This window comes from Ictidomys tridecemlineatus, chromosome 10 (genome assembly GCF_052094955.1).
Source record: "Ictidomys tridecemlineatus isolate mIctTri1 chromosome 10, mIctTri1.hap1, whole genome shotgun sequence".
Taxonomy (NCBI): domain Eukaryota; kingdom Metazoa; phylum Chordata; class Mammalia; order Rodentia; family Sciuridae; genus Ictidomys; species Ictidomys tridecemlineatus.
In genome coordinates this window covers 99,817,086-99,828,609 of record NC_135486.1, presented here as the reverse complement: position 1 = coordinate 99,828,609, position 11,524 = coordinate 99,817,086, and the positions used below count along the sequence as shown (strand labels likewise).

The following is an 11,524-nucleotide window of genomic DNA, read 5'->3' as shown; positions in this document are numbered from 1 at the left end:
TGTCAGCTCCAGAATCTAGGGGACAGGCCTCCACCTAGCCTCCATCCCAGGTGTGACAAAGGTACTGGTGGGCACCAGCTCCCCGATGAGCCCTCAGGTGAAACCCATGATGCAAAACTTCTACTTCTCTTTTAACTATTTGACAGATCCATCTAAAACATAGCAACACTTTTAGTCATTTCTAAAGAGTATAAACATTGGGTAATCTATTCACACTTAAAACAAGGAATACAAAAATCTCTTTCCTGGAAAAGACAAATCAAGAAGCCTTTACTGTCTGGCTGTGCAGGCTGGAATAAGAGCCTGGCTCTGAAGGAGGCCGGTCCTCAGGGTAGGTGCTCAGAAAGTAGTGATGATGTGGAGTCCACCATTGTCAGGGGTCTTCGCCGAGGTTGAGAAACTGTCAACTGATCACACTTAAGGCACAGCATCCTTTCTGACCTGAGGATGATGTTCAGGTGCTTAAGCAGTGATCACCCAGGCATCTGGACCTGAGCCACGGTGTGATGGACAATCCACATGGCTGCTGCCCCTTCCTCCTGGTGAGGCCTGAACTGCTATCACAGACTGTGAATGTAGCACCAAGGCCCTGCCCTTCAGATGGTCTTCAGGACTGCGCAGGCTAGTTGGGAGCACCCTGCCTCCGTCCCATGCAGAACTGGGAAAGAACAGAGCAGGCTCCCAGAGAGCCCCCCTGGCCCCTGTGCCTCCTGTCTATGGGGATGCCTGGCCTTAGACAGCTGGGCTGTCTCTCACCAGCCATCTCTGAGGCAAAAAAGGATGCAGACCCAGATCTCTAGAGAAATGATCAAAAGCAGTTTTCTTTTCACAGATGTACTTCCTGGACATGGTGGTTCACTGAATCTTGGGCAAAAGTATATCATTTCTTCGGCTGTCAGTGCGGCATCTCACATCCTTGAGCCCCGTTCTTGTAAAATCTTGGCCTCCTCGCTGAGCTCACTGGTTGTGTCATATGGGGTGTTGGGCAGCTCCTTGGAAACCACACAGAAGAGCTCGGCCTGGTCTTCATTCTCATAGTTGTAAGAGGAGCCAATTCTGACCAGCTGCTCCAATTTCCAGCCATCAGGCATGGTGGACACCATCTGTGTGAGCCCCTCCTCCTGACACTGAACACAGGGTATACATGCTTCACAGGCACCTGTGATGTTTTGCTGTCTCCTTCTCTAATTTTGTCCTTTACAAGTTTTATGAGTGAGGTGATGTTGTAAAATTCTGCTTCTTCCCACACTTCTTCCTCAGCGAGGTCTTTGTTAAGGACCAGCTTCCCATGTCTCAAGGAGTTCAACACAGCTCCAAAGTCCCTGGGATCCTGTCAATTAAATAGGCACCCCTTTCACCCCAGGGCCAGAGTCCAGGGAGAAAAAGTAGGTGTGCAGCCAAGTCAGGGGTCTGGGGGACCTCCTCCTCCACCACTGGAGGCGGGAGGCATGGGCAAAGGGGTGCCCCTGGCACAGCGACAGGGGTCCCTGAGATAGCAGTGGCTGCCAGGGTGCAGTGCTGTTCTGTGGGGTGTCCTGCGCGGCCCTCACCTTGTCTGAGTCCAGGTCGGAGTGGGCCTACCACAAGCGGTACAGGAAGGACTTTGGTCCTGGAACAGTGTCTGCTGGGAGGTGGGGAAGTAAGTGACACTGACATTGAGCCCATTGAGTAGGACCCCCTGGGACACGCTGCCAGTCTGGCCCCATGGCCTCCTAGGGCTGCTGGCAGAAGCTCTGAGAGATTCTCTACCAGGATCTCAGCAAGCCCTGCTACAGCGCTGATTTGTGTTTTTCAAAAGGTAACTGGCTCTGGATGTTGTGTGAAGAACTTCCTAGAGGGGGGCCCCTTAGAAGCTTGTCACTGGGTGATAGACAATAGTGGCCAAGACTCATCTACTCAAATGGGGAAGACATGTTATGCTTTAGATTCCTTGTAAGCAGCCAAGTAGAGACTTTGAGAAGGTGATCAAAATAGAAATCTAGAACTTTGCTGGATTGTTAGAGAAGGAGATATAATTTTGGAAGTTATCAATGTATAGATGTATTAAAAACCTGGGATTGATTATGATCTGGAAGTGAATGTAAATAGAAAAGAGACCCCTAGAACTCAATGAAGGGTTCTTAGTATTCTGTGAATAATCTCAAAGATCCCTCTTTCCATCAATAATAACAGTCATTGATGATCATTGTCTAGATTCATTAATTCATTAGTGTTTAAAATGGTGGTAATCTAATTCTATCATTTTTTCTTCAATTAATTAACTAGAATCTTCTATAAGAAGAAAACTCCTGTGGGTACCCTGGTGCTTACCTTTAATTCCAGGGACATGGGAGGCTGAGGCAGGAGGCATGAAATTTCAAGGCCAGTGTCAGCAATCTAGCAAGACCTTCAGCAACTTAGTGAGATCCAATAAAAACTTGCTTTTGGTTAGGGAATGATCCAACCAGGCTGCTGCTGATGTCTTTAGGATCCTGGACTTTCTCCATAAGCACTAACCTACTTCTCCTTTGCAGTTCTATACTCCTCTGGGTCTTTAAATCTTATCTATGAAATTAGTGAATGGAAAAAGAGAATGGAGGATTACATGTGGCAGAACTCTGCAAGCTAGACCCGGAAGCTACTTTTTGCTGCCTATATTCCCTTGGCTAGAACAGTCATCTGGCTGCAGCTAACTGCAAGTGAGATCAGGAAATAAAGTTCAGTTGTATGAGGAAAGTGGAAATACTTTGGCAAATAGTTACAATTTAGGATTATAACCTGTGATAGAAGCTGTAAATTAAAATAATATGTTCAGATGAGAAGAACAGGGTGGGGGAAGGGAGCAATTTTAGAAAAATTTTTTGTTATGAGGTAAACAAAAAAACTCTTGGTCTTAATGCATACCTGGGATCATGCTTAAGAGTCCTAAAAACTAAGAAATCAAGAAGCAGTGGGAGAGGTGAATGAGGTGGCTCAGGCCTATAATCCTAGCAGTGGAAGAAGCTGAGGCACGAGGATTGCAAGTTCAAGGCCAGCCTCAGCATCTTAGTGAGATCCTGTCTCAAAATAAAAATAAAAAAGAACTGAGGATGTAGCTCAGTGTTAGAGTGCCCCTGGTTTTAATCCCTAGTACTTGGAGGGAAGACTTTTAAAAAAGTACCCTAAAAGGAAGTTTCCTTTCTAAACCACTGCCCACTATTTTGGAGAATTGGGGGAGAAGTAGGTAAGTAGGTGATAATAGGGGTTTTCTTTCAAGAAGCAAGAACGATCTTAAAGGACAATCAATTCTTGAGTAATATCATTGTCAGAAAAAATGGAATGATATTAATAATTCTAAAATGAATGTCGTATTTGATACATTCTCCCAATTTTTATTTTACTTACACTGTATCTTTTGATGCTGGGGACTAATTCTAGGGCATTGTACATTCTAATCATGCACTCTAACGACATGTTACTCTCCAAACACCCACTTCCAAAATGTAATTGTTAGATGTCTTATAAACTTAATAAACTTCATAATAAATTTACCTGTGTGGACTGTAATATAGACTTCAGGCCTTTGTTCTCAAAAGTTCACACATAAATGCACAGGTAAAGTTTTTGGGCCCTGTTATCTTAAACACCTTAAATGGCTTTTCTCCCACACACCCCACCCCTTATCTCCCCTTTTCCTGGTGCTGGGAATTGAACACAGAGCCTCCTATATGCTAGGTAAATCTCTACCACTGAGCTATATCCTCCTCGGCACTTTTCATTTTCTCTTTGAGACAGGGTCCCACTAAGTTGCTGAGGTTGGTCCCAACTTGCTATTCTCCTGCCTCAGCCTCTCTAGTCACTGGGATTACAGGCATATGGCACCACAGGCCAGTTTGTATTGGCACTTACCTATGTTGTAGTCAATTGATCTTCGTAACCAGGGCAACATACTCATTCCCATGCTAAAGATCTGCTGAGGAGATACAGGAACCTTTGTTTTTTTTTTCCCTTCCTGTCTGGGATAAAATAAGGGGTAGAGACCAGAATTTTACTTTTGCTTGGAGTCTGGACAAAACTGTGTTTATTATCCCCCCTGGCCGGCTAGGGTTTGGAAGAGCATTTGCATCAGATGCCAAGGCTGACCCATGAATAAGCAGCAGAAGCCACTTTCAGTCTTAGCCCTTGAGTTGGATAGAAGCTATAGAAGTGACTCAAAGAACTCTTTGTAGACCTGCCTATTGTTTCTTCATCAGAATTTCCTCCCTGTTCTCTTTCTGGACATTGCTTGACAAGGAGAGGCTGGGCCCTCCAGGGCTCTGTGAGCATGGAGAGAATCTGGCTGCTCCCTGAGACCTTGAAGTCCAGCCACACCATTCACCAAGGTTGGGTCCTCATCTTTGCCTAATGACTACAGTGTTCGTGGTGTAGAAAACACTCTTTTAGGTAAGACCAATAAATGTCCTGCTGCCTAGTGACAGATGTTTGGCTTGGCATGTTACACTTGCATTTGGCCAAGCCAACCACGTGATCCAGAGGGAGAAAAATAAAATCAAATTCTAAAATATTGGACCAGTTCCCCAGCAGCTGACAGGTGAATAAGAGAAGAGGGCCTGATGTTCATATAGTGACTATGTTGTTAATAGAGGAACATTTTGAAATCCTTGTGGGTTGATATCAAGAAGTTAAAATGCTTAAAACCAAATGTTTCATGTTATTTTATTTTATTAGTGAGCAGCTGGTAATACTTTGAAAATTTCCAAATCTAGCACCATCTCTGTTGTGATGGTACTTTGGGGTTCTAGTGTACATTATTGTGTGTGCTAGACTGAACCAAGAACTGTTTATTCTTTTTCTTTTTTAAAATTGATTTTCTTTAATTTCCATCAAGGTAAAAATAAAATACTATTGGAGAGTTTTTATAGAAAAACAAGTGTTTTGCCTTTTTCCTAGTCCCACATGCCACAGGCAAATATTCTCCCCTTTTTGGCAGGTTAAAAAGACTAAAACCTTTAATACTGATTTTTATCCCTGTATTCCTTTCAACTGATCCCTGAAAAGTTACATCTGCAAGTTATCTGGTGCATATCCTTCAAGAATTCATTTCTAACCTCATCACAAACATACATACGGTCATGCATTGCCTATGGTTGTGCTATGTCCTGAAAAAATGTATCTTTAGGCAATTTGTCATTGTATGGACACCACAGTATGTACTTATACAAACTGGAATAATTACCATGTCAATAACCACTAGATATCACGTAATAGGACAACCATTGTGTTTGTGGACTGCTGTTATTCAGCACATGACTGTACATATGTAGAAACAGCGGCCACTTTTTAATTGCCAGTACTGCAAAAAATATTTATTTTTTTCTTTTTAGTATTCTGGTAATGACCTCCAGACATTCAATAATATGCTTTTGCAGATATTTCTTTATTTCTCAATTTGAAAGTTACTGTCTTCTGAGTACAGTGGTTAATATCTGTAATCCCATCTATTCAGGAGGTTGAGGAAGGAGGATTGCATGTTTGGGAACAGACTGGCTAATGTAGGGAGACTGTGTCTCAAAATAAAAATAGATAAGGGCTAGGGGTATAGCTCAGTGGTAAAGTACTTGCCTAGCATGCAGGACACCCTGGGTTCTATCCCTAGGAACACAAAACAAAACCATGAAAAATACTATCTATTCACTTTCTGTATTCCATGTGAATATCTTTGGAAGAAAGTTCCAGACAGGGGCAACAGCAAAAGCCTCAAAGCAGGAGTGTGAGATGGTGGAGGGCCACATGGATCAATTTAGGGATTTTTTTTTAACTCTAAGTTCAATGGAAAACCACTGCAAGGTTTTGAGCAGAGAATTGACATGGTCTGACCTGTGTTTAGAAGGCTGTGTGTGTCTTCCATTTTGATAGGTGCAGGATGACATTGGTGGAGGCAGGGGACTGACCATGCAGCTCTTAAATAACCCAGAAAGATGAGGTTCCTTCTGAGTAGGCAGGGCTCTTGGAGTTAGTGAAGTAGCCCATTCTGGATATACTTTTTTTGTAAGGTATATTTTTGTATATTTAATTGCTATTTTGAAATTTTAATGTATTTTTTTTTTGCTAATCACTTGTTTAAAAACTGAAACACATGTAAATAAAAAGCAGGTTTTGAAAATACTTAATGTTTGAGTGTGTGCATTTCAATTCAGAGTAGTTGCCTGGGTAGCAAGACTTGGAAATATAAAGGGAAAGGTTCTGCTCAAGCAAAGGAGGTAGGTGCTGATGCCTTTAGCCACTTCTGTAACAGGCCATAGTATGAGAATGCTAGGCTTCAAATGGAGATTACAGTGGAAGTCCAGGCCTTACCAAATACCTAGGCTTCAATTATACAGGCGCATGTTGACAGTCTCCAACTGTGAACTCAGGGTGGCCTGAAGTAGCAGGACTGGACTTTTTCCCTGTTCAGCCCACATGACCCCAAGGATTCATGACCCCCAAACCAACCCTCTTGCTATATATCCCAGACCTGAAAGTATTTGTCTTGAAGAGAAAAAGTGTTGGTCCAAAGTCCTCTAAGCCAGTGCTACTCCTCACTCCTCACTAGGACATCTGTAGCTCAGTGTCAGTCCCATGGCTTCAGGAAAATTTGTTGTGAGGCCATCTATGACCATGTAGTTGAATCTGGACAGCCTCATCCATTCTCTACCAGGTGCCTGAAGACCTACACTCAGTCTGAGCCACTGGCCCCTATGAATAGCTTGTTTTGTCTCTTATTCCTTCACTGCCCATTTCATTATTATTATTTTTCTCATGCTTCTGGAATTCACAAAATCCCTTGCTTTTCCCATCTGCATGAACATTATCCAGCTCTGTATCTCTGTCTTAAAAACTCAGCCGCCTATTTGACAGTCCAAAATCAAGCATAGGTGCCCTTACTGCCCTCATCTCCCTACACCCAGCCACCTCCTACCCATTACCAGCCACCTTCCTCCATATATTTTTCTCTGCACCATAGGCACAGCCCACATACTGCTTCTACTGGGAGTAGGATAAGGTGAGACACTCAGGCCACCAGATGGAAAGCAGACTAGGACAACCACTGAGAGCAGACAGGGTGTTGGCCATGGTGACCATCCTGAGTGCACCTTATGGGCTGAAGGTCGTGAGATGGCAGGAAGCTTGGATGAGGATGTGCACATCTGCAGGGATAGCTTAGAAGTCCACAGGTGGAGAGGAAACAGCATCTAGGGCTCGAGTTCAAGGTCCATGTCTGGGTGGGGTGCTGCCTTGAGAAGATCCAGGATTGTGGTGATGGCTTGAGGAGATCCAGGATTGTGTCTGAGAACTGACATCATCTGTCATCAGAGAATAAGCTGGCAAAGATGAAAATATCCCACAAGGCAGAGAAGCAAGAGGAGCCTGCTAAGAGCTGACACAGCTAAGATCCTGAAATACCCATTAGATTTGTAACTTGAGGTTCACTGGTGGCCTATCAAGAACACTCTCATGGAATGACAGGGTGGGCTGAACACAAGGTAGAAAGTGAGGAAAAACAGCTTCTCAAGAGAAGAGCAGTGGATTGAAGGAAGGCCAGCGAGACATTCACAATTCATGCTCTGGGTCCAGACAAATCTGGGCTTGATTCCAGTTCTGCCCATTTGCAGCTGTGTGACCTTGGGAATATTTGCTCTTCTGGGCTTCAATTTCCTTCTAGGCTAGACTGTAGGAATAGCCAGGACTGAAAAGACTGCTCATGTGGAGCACTGTCATAACCTCATGTGCTCCATGAGATGGAAGTTCACGGGAATAATCTGCCCAGCGGAGCAGGAAAGCCAAGGGCACAGGAGCTGAGAAATCCCTACCTCTAGTCCCAGTACAAGTGGGTAGATGGTGGTGGTGTTTTTGGTAGCAAGGAGAAAGTGCAGCCAACAGACAACTGAGAGTGGAAGGCCTAGAGATGAGTGGCTGCAATAAGGGTGGACTGCCATCCCAGCAATATCCCTCTTACTCTGCTGCAGGAGGCCCCAGCCCAGCTGGACCCACCCTCTGGATGTGTCAAGGCACATGCATAAAGGCATGTGTTCCTCGGGGAAAAGGCTATGGGATGCCCTGCATGCAGCTGGCTCTCTGCTGCCATCACACAGCCAACACCCAATCTACTCACCCCTCTCTTCCACCACAGAAAGAAACTGAGCTACGTGTAGAGATCACAGAACATTGAAGGTCTTAAGATCTTCCTTCTGGTTACAAGGCTGCTTTATACCAGGTCTTTTCTTGCCTTTAACTGTGATTCCCACATCAGTTGGTACATTAGATATAAAAGCTGCACTGTCTCCAAGGCGAGGCTTCTTAACTTATTCTGCACAGCAGAAAGAAAAGGTCCAGCCCTTAGCAAGACACTCAAGTAGCCTGAAACCCATGAGCACCAGAGGCTCCCAGGTTTCATCAGCAGACACTTCAAATCCTCCATTACTACTCAGTCTAAAATGATACTCTCTACATGGCTCCTTGAAGAACTGTCAATTCCAGAGGCTCTTTGGTGTCACACTGCCAGCCTCTGCTGTTTCAACTAGCTCACCCACTTTGGTCAGGTCATTATGCCCCTTACCCTAGGGAATTCTGCCAGCAGTTTTCTCCTTCCATATGGATCTTCCCATTATTTAGAGAAGTAACACAAGAGCTTCCCTTCTAAAAGTTGCTTTTTCAGGTTCAGGAACAGAATCAACCCACCCAATTAAGTTTGCAGATGCTTAAAATAAACCATTTTTCAATATATACACACAAAGGCTAAATGCAAACCAGAGTAATGCACAGGTGATCTCTATGGCTGTACTGAGAAAACAGTGACTAGATTATCACACACAGCAGCCTGTCCTGCACACAGCAAGTTAAATCAGGATGCACAACCACAGCCAGCTCAAGGCAGTACAGCTCTTCCAAGGCATCTGCAGTGAGTTCTGCTGAGATTTCCCAAAACACCACAGGTGTAACAGTGCTACTAGAAGGGCAACTTAAACACAGCAATCCTCATGCTGCCTGAACATGGTCCACTTGTTTTTTAATGCTTCTTTCCTTACTGGTTGCTAGTTTAGACTGAAATTTTTTAAGGATTTATCTTGATGACTTAGAAAAATACATGTCATTTATCAACTTGATTCAGGTAGTGCATGATCATAAAACTGAGTAAGTCTTTTAAAAAACAAAACTCTACAGATCCCATTGTAGAAATTTAAGGATACCCTCCCAGGTAACAATCAGGGAATCTTCAACAGTTCCAGGAGTGTTCCAACAGCTCCAAAATAACCTTCATGTTCTGAAAAAAAGTGCTTTCAACTGTCTCTTGGAACAATAATCCAAAGCATATGCCAAAAGCTGCATGGCGATGGTATTAATTCTCAAGAAATTTCCAACAAATACGACCTGGTTAATGTTCTCGAAGCTACAGCACAGCCTGGCAATCCAAACCTCTTATAATCTCCTCCATAAATATCTTGCACTAGTTTATCCACTTTGGTGCTACCTCCACGAGATACCATTTCAAGAGCTTCTTCAAAAGTGTGGTACACATTTTTTTGGTAAAAAAAATTTCCTCCTCTAAGACTTGTGCCTGTGACCCTCTTGTAATTATCTTTGGAGTACACTGCTAAAATGCTAACCCCTGAGCCAATGTTCACCAGAAGCAGAGGATGTGGGTTTTTCAACTCAAATGGTAACTTCTGACATTTTTCAGAATCAGCAGGATTTTCAAAGTAATAGCACTGTGATAGTCCATTAAAACCAACTGAGTCAATACATAAAATTCCTTGGATTAAGCAGTCTAGTTCATGCAGTTTGAAAAGCTGAAGACCACCTATCTTTGCATCCACACAGAATCAGGGCCTTCAGCCCAAGTGCAAGTCCCTAATGCCCCTGGACCCATAAGCCACATTGGAGGTCAAGTACTTCCCAATGCTTTGAAGACTCTCCACTTCTTCCTCTTCTTCTTCAGCAGTGATGTCTTTGGGTTCAAAATAAACCAGCTTAACAAGGGTTCCATCAATATCCAAGCCAAACCATGGAAAAAGCTGCTGCTTTTTCTGGAGGCTTTCGACCTGTGAGCCAGAGACCCAGGCAGGGCCGCTGTAGGAGTTGAGCCCATGGGGCCTCACACCATCTGTCGAGGCCCAACAGCAGGAGCTGACAGGCTTCTAGCCAGAGGCCCCAGTGACCCCCACCTCTGCCCTTCGGAGCCTGTGGGCGCCGGCTCCCCAGCCCAAGAGGGTGAGGTGGAGGCTGCCCTGCCATGGCGCTCCAGGGGTGAGCCGATCATGCCGGCTCCCATTGGCAGCCCCCACCGCTGTCCCCCAGCCAGCCCCCCTAGGGCCAGAATCCTCCTGCCTCCTCAGAGGCAGTCCTGCCTGAGCCTCTGGATATGCTTTGATGAGGCAAGTGGACCTTTTCTCCTTTCTTCCATCTTCCACATGCTTGTACCTGAATCCTCACATATTCTGTCAGCTGTATTTTTGTTTTTGCATTTCAAGGTCAATGCCAAATTCATTCTTTACCTGAGACCCATCTTTCACATGTTGCTTATAGGTTGATCCTCAAAATTAAAAATTAGTGCTTTCCCTAATTTATATTATTGTGTCTTTTTAACTATCATTTACTGCATAGTCAAATAATGTGCAACAATTACATTTCTTTATATAGGTTTAAGGTCATGATCTCTAGAATCCTTGGAGAAGAATGTTCTAGTGCCCAAATGAAATAAATTCTCTTTTGTCATTTCAGAAATAACTTAAGATGATGCTGTATTTTTATGGGCTTTGTATTTGTATCATGACTTATTTTACACAATTTTTGTTGTTTGTGTTTCCTGAAATTTCTATTTGTCTTTTATTTTTACTGACAGAACATTTCTTTACTACATCATGGATATCACACATTTCCATAATTATTCTATCTTTAATGTAGACCACATTTCATTTTTTGTTCTTGAAGACATTGTATTTGGGGGCCAACTGGCTTCCTATTCTGATTTAGATTGTTTAGCAAACTCCATGCACAACTCTCAACCTGGAATTGTTTTTTATTAAACTTCACTCCTAGTTCCACTCCCTCATGTTCTACATCATTATTGGTTTGTACCTCACTTCTCTGGAACATATCCAAAGGCATATTGAACAGAAACAAAGAAACACATAGAAGGGAGATGAAATTTCTGAGCACTTGCCAATTTGAAAATGTCTTTCATATGCCTTCATGTTGTTTTATAGTTTGGTAGAGCACAATGTTGAGAGTCACAACCAAGTCAAGATGGAACCTGGCACTTTGCCAGGGGGAGTGGTTTGAGAAGTAACACCAGCAAGCCATTAAGATGATGCAGATTCCTTAATGACTGACTGCTGTATCTAATGAAGTTAATTAAGTTAAGCTGTGTATAGTCATTAAGATGATGAGGATTCCTTATTAGTTGACTGCTGTATCGAGTTTATGTTTATTAAGTTAAGTTGTGTGTAATTAGTTGGGTATATATACTTCTCTGTCCCATAATAAAGGTGGCTCCCAATGTATCAACCTTCACAAGTTTCTTGTAACC

The 11,524-nt window shown here is 43.4% G+C and overlaps 2 pseudogenes; both read right to left on the bottom strand.

Moving 5' to 3' along the window:
• Positions 1-908: 908 nt before the first annotated feature.
• On the bottom strand, positions 909-9,482 carry LOC101955189 (BTB/POZ domain-containing protein KCTD5-like; annotated as a pseudogene).
• Positions 9,483-9,768: 286 nt separating this feature from the next.
• LOC144367619 (pantothenate kinase 2, mitochondrial pseudogene) lies at positions 9,769-11,103 on the bottom strand (annotated as a pseudogene).
• Between the last annotated feature and the right edge of the window lie 421 nt (positions 11,104-11,524).